This window comes from Alosa pseudoharengus, unplaced genomic scaffold, assembly GCF_046254945.1.
Source record: "Alosa pseudoharengus isolate Yale_2024_CS ecotype anadromous, Long Island Sound unplaced genomic scaffold, YU_APseudo_1.1 YU_APseudo_1.1_scf_1, whole genome shotgun sequence".
NCBI lineage: Eukaryota > Metazoa > Chordata > Actinopteri > Clupeiformes > Clupeidae > Alosa > Alosa pseudoharengus.
Genome location: NW_027468564.1, coordinates 10,319,544 through 10,332,504, shown reverse-complemented (window position 1 = coordinate 10,332,504; position 12,961 = coordinate 10,319,544). Strand labels below are relative to the sequence as shown.

General features: G+C 42.5%; 1 long non-coding RNA gene across 1 annotated transcript; it reads right to left on the bottom strand.

Moving 5' to 3' along the window:
- Positions 1 to 3,810: 3,810 nt before the first annotated feature.
- LOC143137654 (uncharacterized) lies at positions 3,811 to 10,855 on the bottom strand. Its single transcript, XR_012990049.1, has 3 exons — positions 10,782 to 10,855; positions 4,337 to 4,371; positions 3,811 to 4,005 (listed from the first exon to the last, which is right to left on the bottom strand). It is a non-coding gene; the product is annotated as an uncharacterized LOC143137654 (long non-coding RNA).
- Between the last annotated feature and the right edge of the window lie 2,106 nt (positions 10,856 to 12,961).

Sequence of the window (12,961 nt, the reverse complement as noted above, 5' to 3'; positions counted from 1 at the left end):
ACTTTAAGGTGTAAGGGCAGCAGAGGTTACCATGGTAATTAAAGCTGCACACACTGTGTGCTGTTTGGCGATTGGTCTTTTCATGTGACTGTTAATAGTGTAATGTTTTGATTGGCTCAGGGGCGGGTCTAAAGGAGAGAAAAAAGTGTTCTGTCAAAAAAGTTTAGAAGAGAATTGTTTCAGAGTGGATTACTGTTTTGCAGAGATTGGGAGAGAGCCAACAACATTCAAATAACCTTAAGTACCTTTCTGACGGACTGGGAAAGAGAGTTTGTTTATTACAGTTGATTTATTGATATATTATAATTATTATTATTATTATTATAGTTAACGGTGGTTATTAGTGACAGTTTGGACGTTGGGACTCAACATAGCTCAGGTTCACAATTAGCCTGAAAGCTAGCGGCTGGTTTTCCATTGAAAAAAGGACATTCACATTAGTAGCTGAACGGTTCAGTGGAGGAGAGTATTGCGACGTACACCACGCACCCCGGAGGATTTCACACCGACCCTGCTTAACGGACTGCGAGTGGACTGTCCATTAGCGCTAGCTGGTGAGCTAACCTCTCTTGCTTCGCTACCTCATGACGTTGCCTATGAGGTGAAGGGGCTATCGGCCACAACGTTCACGAGCCTCGACCAGGCCTGCATCACTGTAACGTTATTGTCCGTGTGTGAGTGTGTGTGTGTGTGTGTGTATGTGGGCCCACTATTAAGATTTATGTTGCGAGTTGTGTTTTTGTTACTGTTGAACTGTTATCGACAGGCTATGATAGTGTAAACGGTCATTTAAAATAGTCTATATTCATTTTGTAAATACTGTGATTATCATCTGCATCTTCATCCACTTACACGTTTAAAAGTAAATGATCAACCTTTTTCTTATAGTGTTAAACCGTGGTCTGGTCTGTTTATTTAACTAGTAGGTAGTAGTAGTAGGATATCGAACCCTGTGACACCCCATTAGGCCGATCTCTGTCCCCCTCATTCCCTAAACCGGCGCCTGAGGGTTAGGGTGCTACATTTACTTTTAACCTTGGCAGGTGCTATAGAGTTAAGGACCCTGAGAATATTAGAGCTAAATTGAGTAAGATGGTCTTCCTGCACACATGGTGTCATAGCTACATAGCTATGGCTTCCATAAAAAGAGTGCTGGTATTCTCATTAATTTGTTTGTGGTACTTTGATGGTTTTACTGTAAAATTCACTATGATAGTTCATAGTAACACTGTCAACTTATGGATCTTTTACAGTTCAACCATGAAGTATTTATTAACAGTGCCATGACCGATTTTGATGTGTTCATGATAAGTGATAATGGATGACACTGTGTTCTTTAATCAAAAGTTCATTTTTCTGTCATGTAGTTAAACTTACATACAAGTAACATGTGAGTAAACATAGCAGTCTATTTGATGACCACACATAGGCTTAAAAGTAGAGGTAGCACAGGAATGTGAAGGATAGGCCTATAAAAAGAGGGAATTCATGTTTTATTTCATACAGTCTATGGTATTATCCCAGAAATGTGATTTACTTTTGAAGTTGAAAATGTTTAGTTGAACTGTAAACTTCATAGTAAACCTCATAATTATGAAGACCGCAGTCTGACTATAAACTGAATTGCAGTCAACCATCATCTTTACTTATTAACTGTAAACTTTAAAGTCCGCATCAGACGTGCGACCATGAAGTTCATATTAATGGGAGAGTTCATAGTCAAGTTATGATATATTCGTGGTTGAACTGTAAAGGCAATGGTAGAACTATAAAAAAAATGAGTTGAACTGTAAATTTCACTGTTTTACTGTGAAATTTTACAGTTCATTTTTTCCTGGGTAGACACTCTAATACACCTTATATGTGATTTTGGGAACTCTGTGATGAATGGAAATGAAATATATGACGATCGTGAAACTCATGAAAACGCACAATCTGGACATTTTATCATAACTCGGTTGCCGCTTTGGGTTGAATCAGTGACGCATGCACGTCAGGTCAAAAACAGGCCATTTTTGTGGGTCTATCACTAGGTGGCAGTCTCACTGATCACTTCCCAGAATGTTTACACGAGTAAGTAACAGGCAACACTTCATATTTCATGAAAGACGTTATATCTCCATTTCTAGAAAAAAACAGCGATTTTGATGAAAACTAGCCACTGTTTAGCTTGGGATTTCTCAGGAACAGAGGCGTGTAGAAATACACGGCTTGCACCCACCGAGAGCTTAAAGTCTCACCTTTTAATCGAGCTATTCTACGTGTTCATAGCTATAACACAGAATATGCTGTGGCTGCACAAAAATCATCAACAATGGTCTAGATTGCTGGCACTCTAAGACAAAGCTCCCGAAAACAGCTTGGCATTCGGAGAAATAGGAGAAGAAGACACTTTTTTAATATTCACTTATTTTTATCATACATATGATATTTTTGGCCACAACAAATTTTTTAGTGATTTTATAGTTTGTTTTCTTTGTAAATCTCTGGTTTTGGGCCATTTCATACTCCGTGGAAGCTATGTACTATTATCACTTCGCGTGCCCTTCTCACCTTTTTCACCCCTGACCAGTTTGCATGCCTGATAATGGGAGTTCGTCAAGTCTGAAATATCACAAGAGCATGTTTAATAGGTCGCCTGGCTCTGGTATCACCTCAATGCAAAGCAATCAGGAGGTAGGCCTACAGGTTAGCACACCTCTTGGTGATAATAATGCTGGCCGCCATCCTTGCTAACGTAGTGTATTGTTAAAGTTACTTTGCTAACGTATTGTTTGCTTAGCCTATAGGCCTACACTACGACTGACAAACTTACTAACTAACCGACAAACTCCCTTATTAAATTGACTACATTTGCTGCACACTTGAAACAAAATGTCTTCAAAAGTATGATAAAGGTGGTTACATTTATTTCCATCCACTTGTAGGCTATGCCAGTGTTTTTCAACATTTTTTGTGCCACGGCACACTTTTGACACTTAAAATGTCCCACGGCACACTAACATCCTGTGTGAAGAAAAAATAAACATACCATAGCCTAAAATTTCAAATAATACATAGATATGGCCTTATTATAGCTTCTATGCAAGACCTGCTCAATAAAACAAGCGCCCTCTGTTTCATTTGTAGGTGACTATATCTAATTTAATTGTTGTTATGAACTGGATATGTGACGATTCTGTGAATACTGGATATGGGGCCCCCATTGTACAATGCCTGCATACCACAAATAGTGCAATCATACAATCAATGAGAGCATGTGGTTATAAATTATGTGATGCAACAGTTGCTTTTCTGGACCAGTGAGTGACATTTGGGTAATTTTCTGCGGCACACCTGATGATCTCTCACGGCACACTAGTGTGCCCCGGCACAGTGGTTGAAAAACACTGGGCTATGCTGCTTTTTTTTGTCTCGTTTTCTTATCCTGGACTGCCACCTACTGGATAGAAAAGGTAACAACCTAATAATTACGTGAACAAAAATCTAGAGATAGATAGATAGATAGATACTTTATTGATCGTCAATGGTCAAAAAAAAGGATAAATCATGGGGGGTATACCACACATTACCTTGGTGTTAGGGTAGCTTACTCTGCACATGCCATTGACAGTGAGTAGTAACTTTTTTTGCATCATTTGCATCATACTAAAAATCTGACACCAGGAACTACGCTGATATCTGAGCCAAAGGGGAAATTAATAAAAGAGAGACGTTGAACTTTAAAGTCTATAATGTTGTTGTATAATGATGGTTTGGCTCTTCATTGATTCACTCATCTGCCAAAATTGATTTTAAGATAAGTTCATAGCAAAAATGGATGCATGCGATTAATTCAGATTAATTAACCACAGAGTTTGTGGGAGTGGAAGGGAGTTCCAGAGTTTGGGGCCAGCCACGCTAAAAGCCCTGTCACCCATGGAACGGAGATGTGCAGTGGGGGTGGATAGGAGGTGGGCATCAGTGGAGCGTAAGGTGCGGGTAGGTTGGTAAGGGGTCAGGAGGCTTGAAAGATGAGAAGGTGCAAGATTATGTTATATATATATATAAGTTATATAGAATGTCTATTTATACTCGACATATATACTCTATTTATCTCTGTAGACATGTCATCTGGAAACCTGTATTTATCCAACTATACACTACATTATTAATCTCTATTGTCTACACAGCCATACTCTACCTGCACTTGGTACTTAATGCTTCTTTGCATTTCATTGGCTCTGTACCTATACTCTGCTAAATGACAATACAGTTGAATCTAATCTAATCAAATCTAATAACTGATATTGTTTGAGCTTTTTCAGATGGCCTGGGTTCTCTTAACGCTACTTACCAAGTCCCTTTTACCGCCTTCCTCTGGGCCCAGAGCTGCAAACACACAGACAGTTCACAGAAGGAGATCAAACACAGTTCTGATGGAGAACAGTGCTACCTCATGCAGCAACCAGGGTAAGATACACCCAACAACTGTTCCGTATGACTATTGCCATTCCTTGTGTAAGAACACTACAATTCTACCACCAATGGAGTATAGCGTTAGTTCAGGCAGGCCACAGTTCACGCTTGCTAGACTACTCCGTACCTCCTCCATGTTATTTCCCCTTCTGGGCGTAACAGTAAGATACACCCATCATCAGTTCCGTATAACTATTGCCATTCCTTGTGTGAGAACACTACAATTCTACCACCAATGTTCATTACAATCTCTGCAAAACTGAAAGCTTTGAGGTTGTTTAGTGTTGACGATGCCTGCTCTGTTCTGTACCCCACCTCCACCCCATCTCCTCCTCACACATCTGCCTTATCAATGTCTAGTTGCTGCATTGATGCCTGCTCTGTTGTGTACTCCATCTCCTCCTCACACATCTGCCTTATCAATGTCTAGTTGCTGCATTGATGCCTGCTCTGTTCTGCACCCCATCTCCTCCTCACACATCTGCCTTATCAATGTCTAGTTGCTGCATTGATGCCTGCTCCTCCTCATCTGCCTTATCAATGTCTAGTTGCTGCATTGATGGCTGCTCTGTTCTGTACTCCATCTCCTCCTCATCTGCCTTATCAATGTCTAGTTGCTGCATTGATGCCTGCTCTGTTCTGCACCCCATCTCCTCCTCACACATCTGCCTTATCAATGTCTAGTTGCTGCATTGATGCCTGCTCCTCCTCATCTGCCTTATCAATGTCTAGTTGCTGCATTGATGGCTGCTCTGTTCTGTACTCCATCTCCTCCTCATCTGCCTTATCAATGTCTAGTTGCTGCATTGATGCCTGCTCTGTTCTGTACTCCATCTCCTCCTCATCTGCCTTATCAATGTCTAGTTGCTGCATTGATGGCTGCTCTGTTCTGTACTCCATCTCCTCCTCATCTGCCTTATCAATGTCTAGTTGCTGCATTGATGGCTGCTCTGTTCTGTACCCCATGGGGGGTTTATCTGCTGCTCTCTCTGTCTTAGGCTTTTCATGTTTACACGTGGAAGGGCAGGGGGCTCCCAGAACAGAGCCATACCGCCAAATTAAACATTATGCATTACAAATAGTATTTACCGTATTTTCCGGACTATAAGTCGCACAGGAGTATAAGTTGCACCAGTCAAAGGAAAAAACCTGTATATAAATATATACAGCGGGGAAAATAAGTATTGAACACGTCAACATTTTTTTCAGTAAGTATACTTCCAATGAGGCTACTTGCATGAAATTTTCACCAGACACTAGTATTAACTCAGATAATCCACCCATATAAAAAAATCCAAACATTAAAGTCCATAGGTAGAGTTATGTGTAATAAAGTGGAATGACACAGGAAAAAAGTATTGAACACGCCTGCTGAAATGTCTTAAATACTTTGTGGAAAAGCCTTTATTCGTAAGTGATTTTGGCCCATTCTTTTCAACAGATAGTCCTTTAATATTGAAGATTCCAGGGGTCCCTCTTGTGAATCCTGATCTTTAGTTTACTTCTAAAACTGTTCAATTGGATTGAAGTCAGGGCCTTGATTTCCTTTCTCTGAAACCAATTGAGAGTTTCCTTTGCTGAATGGTTTGGATCATTGTCCTGCTGGAAGGTCTAGCCATGTCTCATCCTCATCATCCTGGTGGATGGTCAAGATTCTCCCGGAACAAAATGACTCAATTCATCATTCCTTCAACTGTATGAAGTCTGCTAGTACCATGAGATGAAAAACAGCCCATACCATGATGCCACCACCTCCAAACCTCACTGTTGGTAGGGTATTTTTAGAGTGATGCACAGTGCCATTTCTCCTCCAAATATGGTGTGTAGTATGACATCCAAAAAGTTCAATTTTGCTCTCGCCTGACCAGAATACATTCTCTCAGTATTTCATAGGATTGTCCAAATGTTGTGTAGCAAACTTTCAACGAGCTTTGACATGTTTTTCTTCAGCAATAGAGTCATGCGGGATGAGTGTGCATAGAGGCCATGGCGGTGGAGTGCATTACCTATGATTTTCTCTGTAACAACTGCACCAAGTCTTTTTGGAGCTTTCTCCGAGTGGTCCTTGGCTCTTGGGCTACTCTTCTGACTATCCTTCTGACTTCCTGGTCAGAAATCTTGCAAGGAGATCCTGTGCATGGCCAGTGATGATGCAGTGATGTTCCTTCCACTTGCAGATAATGGCTCCAATACTGCTTGCTGGATGCTTCGGAAGTTTTGATGTGCATCTGTAACCAGTTCCATTGATATGTTTTGCAACAATAAGGTTGCAAAGGTCTTGGGAGAGCTCTTTGCTTTTACCAATTATGAAATGCTTCTTGTTTGACACCTTGGTAAGAAAAAAACTTTTTATAGCCCACCAGTATGTATTAACCCAGCTTATATCAATTTGCACAGATAGGAGGGATAATTTCTCTAACTACTTATAGATTCCAGTTTGTTCCTTGCCATTTCTTGCCTTTGTGTACTGCTTTTTCTTAGTGTGTTCAATACTTTTTCCCTGTGCCATTCCACTTTTTTACTCATAACTCTACTTTTAGACATTAATGTTTGGATTTTTATATATGTGTGGATTACCTAAGTTAATACTAATGTCCGGTGAAGATTTCATGCGAATAGCCTCACTGGAAGTATAGTTACTGAAAAAAATATTGACATGTGCAATACTTATTTTCCCCGCTGTATATATATGTTGCACCTGAGTCGCAGGACCAGCCAAACTATGAAAAAAAGTGTGACTTATAGTCTGGAAAATACGGTAACTATCTGGAATAATTAGCTAAGTAGTCTTGACTCTTTCTCTTTCTCTCGCCCTTTCTCATCTCCTGGCATAACACAGATGGGCGGATCCATTACTTTCTCTATTGACCACTTCGGAGAAGACAGGATGGGATGGTAAGGGCAGCAAGTACAGCGCTCCTGTAGCTCCCACATTTATAAGCTGCTAGATTAGAATTCCACGCTGGTTGCATGTGATTGGTGTATTCAAATGCACTTCACCTGAGAGGTCTCGCCCATATCAGAGTTCCCACCATGGCATTCCGCAGGGAGATCCCATTCTCAAACTCATATTCTTATACAACACCATCTATACAGGGGCCTAAACCAAGAAGAAAAGGTTTGAGTCAGCAAAAATACAAATAATCCCAAAGCGTAAATTTAAAGTATGGTGGCAAATCCAAAGAGCCAAGCTTAGCGTGACACAACGCACTGTAGCATCCTCACACAGAATTGTACACACCAATCATTGGAGTTGGAGCTCATCATTTCTGAATTTCAGATGTGCATGTTGAACCATATGATCCACACTATTTCCTCTTTCCTTTTTATCACACAGGACAAAATGGCCTGGTTTCCATGGTAACATTTCAGCCTTCTACTCAGCCTTCTACTCCAAGTCCAAGTCCAAGTGAGTACACACACACACACACACACACACACACACACACACACACACACACACAGTCACCATGTCAACACAAACAAACACAACACACACACACTTGAAGTGTCGTATTTGAAGTGTGATCATTATTACACCCAGGGGCGTTGGACTGGGGGTAAAACCACTACTGATTACCAGGGTTTCAAGGGGAGAGAGGGCCCTTGAAAAGTCTGGAATATATTTCATTTTTCCAGGATATTTCAGGTACTTTCTTGGAGAAAAACATATAGCAGCACAGTTTGCACTCTAGCCGATGCTCAACTGAACTAACATAAACACAATCTGGCAGATGGACTAAATCATTTGGGGCATTAGCAATTACCTTAGATAGTCTTCACTTTTTTGTGAAAGCACAAGCACATGCACGCGCACACACACACACACACACACACACACACACACACACACACACACACATAAACACGTACATGCACACAATTCAAGAATTTCTCAGAATTATGAACAGGCAAGATGGGGGTGGGGTTGTATAAAATGTATATTACAGTACATGTGAAATCTATGAACTAATCATGTTTTGGTACTTGTTGTCTAGCAGATACCAGTGAGAATTAAGTGTGCATAATGTAATTCAGTGAGACAGTTAGGATCATATATGCCTTTCAGCGTGACTTATTTTTGTGGAAAACATGTGCTGGACTGGGCGGCGGTCATATTTTGTACCGCTCTGCGGTACATCTAGTTACCCTATCATCTAGGCCTACAGATTGAAGTGTAGAGTGGGCCAATATCGGGGCATGTCACTTTTCCACTCCATGCAAGTGTGAGGCTGGTATTGTTATTATGAATATAGCCACAAAGTCAGCCTAGATATCTGATGGCTCAGCGGTAACGTGTCGAGAATGAACGCAGGCGGCCAGCGTTCAAATCCCGTGTTACCTTATGTCAATTATCAGTATACGAGACACAACAATAGGATTTAACCGTAAATAATTATTTTTACAGATACTATATCTACATCGGGAGATCACGGAACTCAAATGTAATCATGCGCTAGATATCATGTAGTTTAGATATGTGCACTTTGTGGGTATTGAACCATCGATTTGGGTAGCCTGCTACTTACAGACAGGTCATAGCCGAAACAGCTGAGCCACATACATTTACTGTACGTGAAGGAGCCGACGTATTTCACTAATACACTTTTAATTACTTAATGACTTCAGTGTCTATAAACACAAAGAGAGTTGATTTAAGGATCTCACAAATCAGTGATTGTGTCATGTGAGCACTTCAAATTATAAACAAAACAATCAAATTAATAGCAAATAGGGTACTGGTGCATTTACACAGTCCATAACATTTAAATTTGTGATTGAAGGTTAATATTTAATGAGGTGATTGCTCGCCACCTGTTCATGGTTGAAAACTCTATTTCAGTCCATTTTTGAGGTTGATCTTGTTCAGACACCATGGCACGCAAGCCACAATTCACACAAATAGAACTGGAAATACTTATAGATGAAGTTCAACAACATAAATAAATGTTTTTTTTCCAAATTCAAAATTACTAACTCAAAACAAAATACATGGCAAACCATTACAACTAAAAGTGAATGCAGTTGGGGATTACGCCAGTGTGACAGAGGAGGGCTGCCGCCAGAAGAAGGGAGCACCATAGAACTGGTGCGGGAGTAAATACAGCAGCTTCCCTCACACCACTGGAGGAAATAGTTCTGGGGATTTTCTGGTGGGATCGACTACCCAGTGTCCAGCGGCCCTCCACCACATCTTCCTGCCACTGGTTCTATGCCACTGGATCTCCACACCCAGGGTCCTCGCCTGCTCCTCAGAGAAAGGACTCCCCATCTCCTGCTCCCTCCTACTGTACCTATAGTGAGGAGCTCCATCTCCTGCTCCCTCCTACTGTACCTATAGTGAGGAGCTCCATCTCCTGCTCCCTCCCGCACCAGGTTCAGAGGAACGTTCCTGCGGCGGCCCTCCTCCAATAGTCCCCATCTCCTGCTCCCTCCCGCACCAGGTTCAGAGGAACGTTCCTGCGGCGGCCCTCCTCCAATAGTCCCCATCTCCTGCTCCCTCCCGCACCAGGTTCAGAGGAACGTTCCTGCGGCGGCCCTCCTCCAATAGTCCCCATCTCCAGTCCCCTCCTGCACCAGGTACAGCACCGCCACCTGCTGCAGCACCATCACCACCAGAAACATCACCACCTCCAAGCTCACCTGCCTCAAGCTCCCTCAGGCTGCTTCTCCTGACTCCCCTGGCTCCTCTCAGTCGGGGAGCTCCTCTGCAGGTACAAGTGGGGCAGAAGAGAGAAAGGAAAAGAAACAACTGCACCTACAGTAGAGTGAGGAGCTCCTTCCATCTGAGAGGAGCAACATCTCAGAGCTGCGGGGGATCAGGCAAGAGCTGGCAGCCTTGAGGGAGCAGACAAACAAACACCATGAGGAGGTGATGGAGTACCGACGGGCCAAACTCCAGATCTTGGTGGAGCAAGCCAGTCGCCCATCTGTGACAATGTACATGCCTGCACAGGGTGAGCATATACTCCAGGGTCATGTTCATGACCAAGTTTCATTCTGAGTGTACATGAGTAATTGTGACTAATTGTGCTTCCCTCTCTATTTAGATCCATAGATGTCAAGCGCATTTTGTTTTTATTGTCCCTGCCTGTTTTTGTTCCTGCCTGTTTTTGTCTCTGCCTTTGTTTTCCCCCCCTGTGGTCTCCTTTGTTACTGGAAAGCAATAAAAACTTCATTGCTACATACAGATGCCTGATGATTCATTAGGAACACTAAATAAACTGTATACAGGCCATATTGCTGTTTTGGTTTTAGTCACAGGTGTAGTATCATGCATTAATCATGGATTGTGCTAAAGAAAGGCATTTAGCTCCACTAACCTCATATCCAATAACGTACATAACATATGTCCAGTGTTGGGCACATATGACCGCACTCTTGAGTTTCCTGAGCTGTAGGGATTACAAATGATGACATACCACAGATCACATCTATAATTTAGGTATATATCATTGTGGACACCTGTACATAACACATTGTCACCTATCTTTTCTATCTTTGTAATCCCAATCTTGATATTAGTCCTTATAGTGAAGAAACTAAGCATTTCACAACAGAACTGCACTTCCTTACTCCATTAAATGTGATACATAAAACCTGAGTTCCTACAGCCAAATGAAATATAATCCATATATAAGAATAAATTTAAGGCTGACATGAACCAAGACCATGAACCAAGATTAATGAAGTCATCTTCTGCCTAGAATGCAGTTAAAGGGAAATTCCGGTATTTAGCACTTTGAGTCCCTTTTCTGGTTTGTTTTGGATGAACTAGAGTGGTGGACACCGAATTTTTGACGATTGGTCCTGCCTCAACGTTCATTTTCAAAACTGTGCAACTCACTGAGTGGTTAGTGGTGTTCGTTAATATATCGGCACAATGTATGATTTCCAGCCATCTTATTTGCTATTGTGGAACTATTTTTTTCAGACACTTCACAACCGCGTATAAAATTCCGCTCAATATTTGAACCTGAAGCATAGACGGTGGCGCAGTAATATCAACGTGCAATGAGTCTTCCAACAGAAATCAATGGGATTTTACAAAATGTCAAATAAAACACGACAGAAACTGTATTTCGCTACGCTACTTGTTTTGGCCCTGCGGGTTCATTGTCAATAGAGGCTGTGATTGTGAACTGAATGCGTGTTTCCAATTGTAAATGGACATTAACCAGAAGAGTATGCAGGCCTAGTAGCCCGTGTCATGCCAGTGTGCGAGAAGAGCATTAGGCCTTGCTGTGTAAGCTAAGATGTTTATTCCACTTGTGTTGTGAGTGCATATACTGTGTATTGTGTGTATTAGGATTAGTGACTCCTTCTTTGATCTCTCTCTCTCTTGCTGGACAGGAGCTGCAGGTCAACTGGGGTGGCGGCTATCTCAAGGTGGTGGCGTCGCTTCACTTTTCCTGCTGTGGTGCATCTGAGTATTTGATATTGACATGTTCACGTGTGGTGTGTCTGTAGACCCTCTCCTCTGATATACTCTCCAGTCCTGGGTAAGCTCCTGGGTAAGCTCCTGGGTAAGCTCCAGTCCTGGGTAAGCTCCAGCCCTGGGTAAGCTCCTGGGTAAGCTCCAGCCCTGGGTAAGCTCCTGGGTAAGCTCCAGTCCTGGGTAAGCTCCTGGGTAAGCTCCAGTCCTGGGTAAGCTCCAGCCCTGGGTAAGCTCCAGCCCTGGGTAAGCTCCTGGGTAAGCTCCAGTCCTGGGTAAGCTCCTGGGTAAGCTCCAGTCCTGGGTAAGCTCCTGGGTAAGCTCCAGTCCTGGGTAAGCTCCAGCCCTGGGTAAGCTCCAGCCCTGGGTAAGCTCCTGGGTAAGCTCCAGTCCTGGGTAAGCTCCAGTCCTGGGTAAGCTCCTGGGTAAGCTCCAGTCCTGGGTAAGCTCCTGGGTAAGCTCCAGTCCTGGGTAAGCTCCTGGGTAAGCTCCTGGGTAAGCTCCAGTCCTGGGTAAGCTCCAGCCCTGTTCCTGGCTCTTCCCATCCTTCCACAGCCATTAATCGAATGAGCACATTCTGGTCTGTGTGTGTGACTGTGTGTGTATATGTGTGTGTCTAGGCCTTGTAAGCCATTTGTGTCAGTGCCTTAGTGGCAGAGGTTCTGACTGTCTGGAGAGAACCAACTCCCTGTACGTTTTTAATGAATGTAAATAAAGACAGTTTATTTTTGGAACCACGCCTCTGGTTTTCAGTGACCTCAAACCTGTGTTGCCTGGTCTTTAGGTAACAAATTATTAGCCTGACATAGTCATACTCAATTCTAGTCAGAATATGAGTCTGATACTGCTCCATTGGGACGTAATTATGGGGCGTGTTTAAACCGATACAGGGGGGGATGCCTCTGCACTCAACTGGATAGACCTAACCAATCAGAGCAACGAAATAGCTTACCGTTAGGTGTAGGAAGAAAACACACGAACCTTCCTTCTTCTCCACAAATGCCTTAACATTGTTTTCTGGTATTTGTAAAAGTAAGTGCCGTCAATAACCCCTAGCCTACAACATTA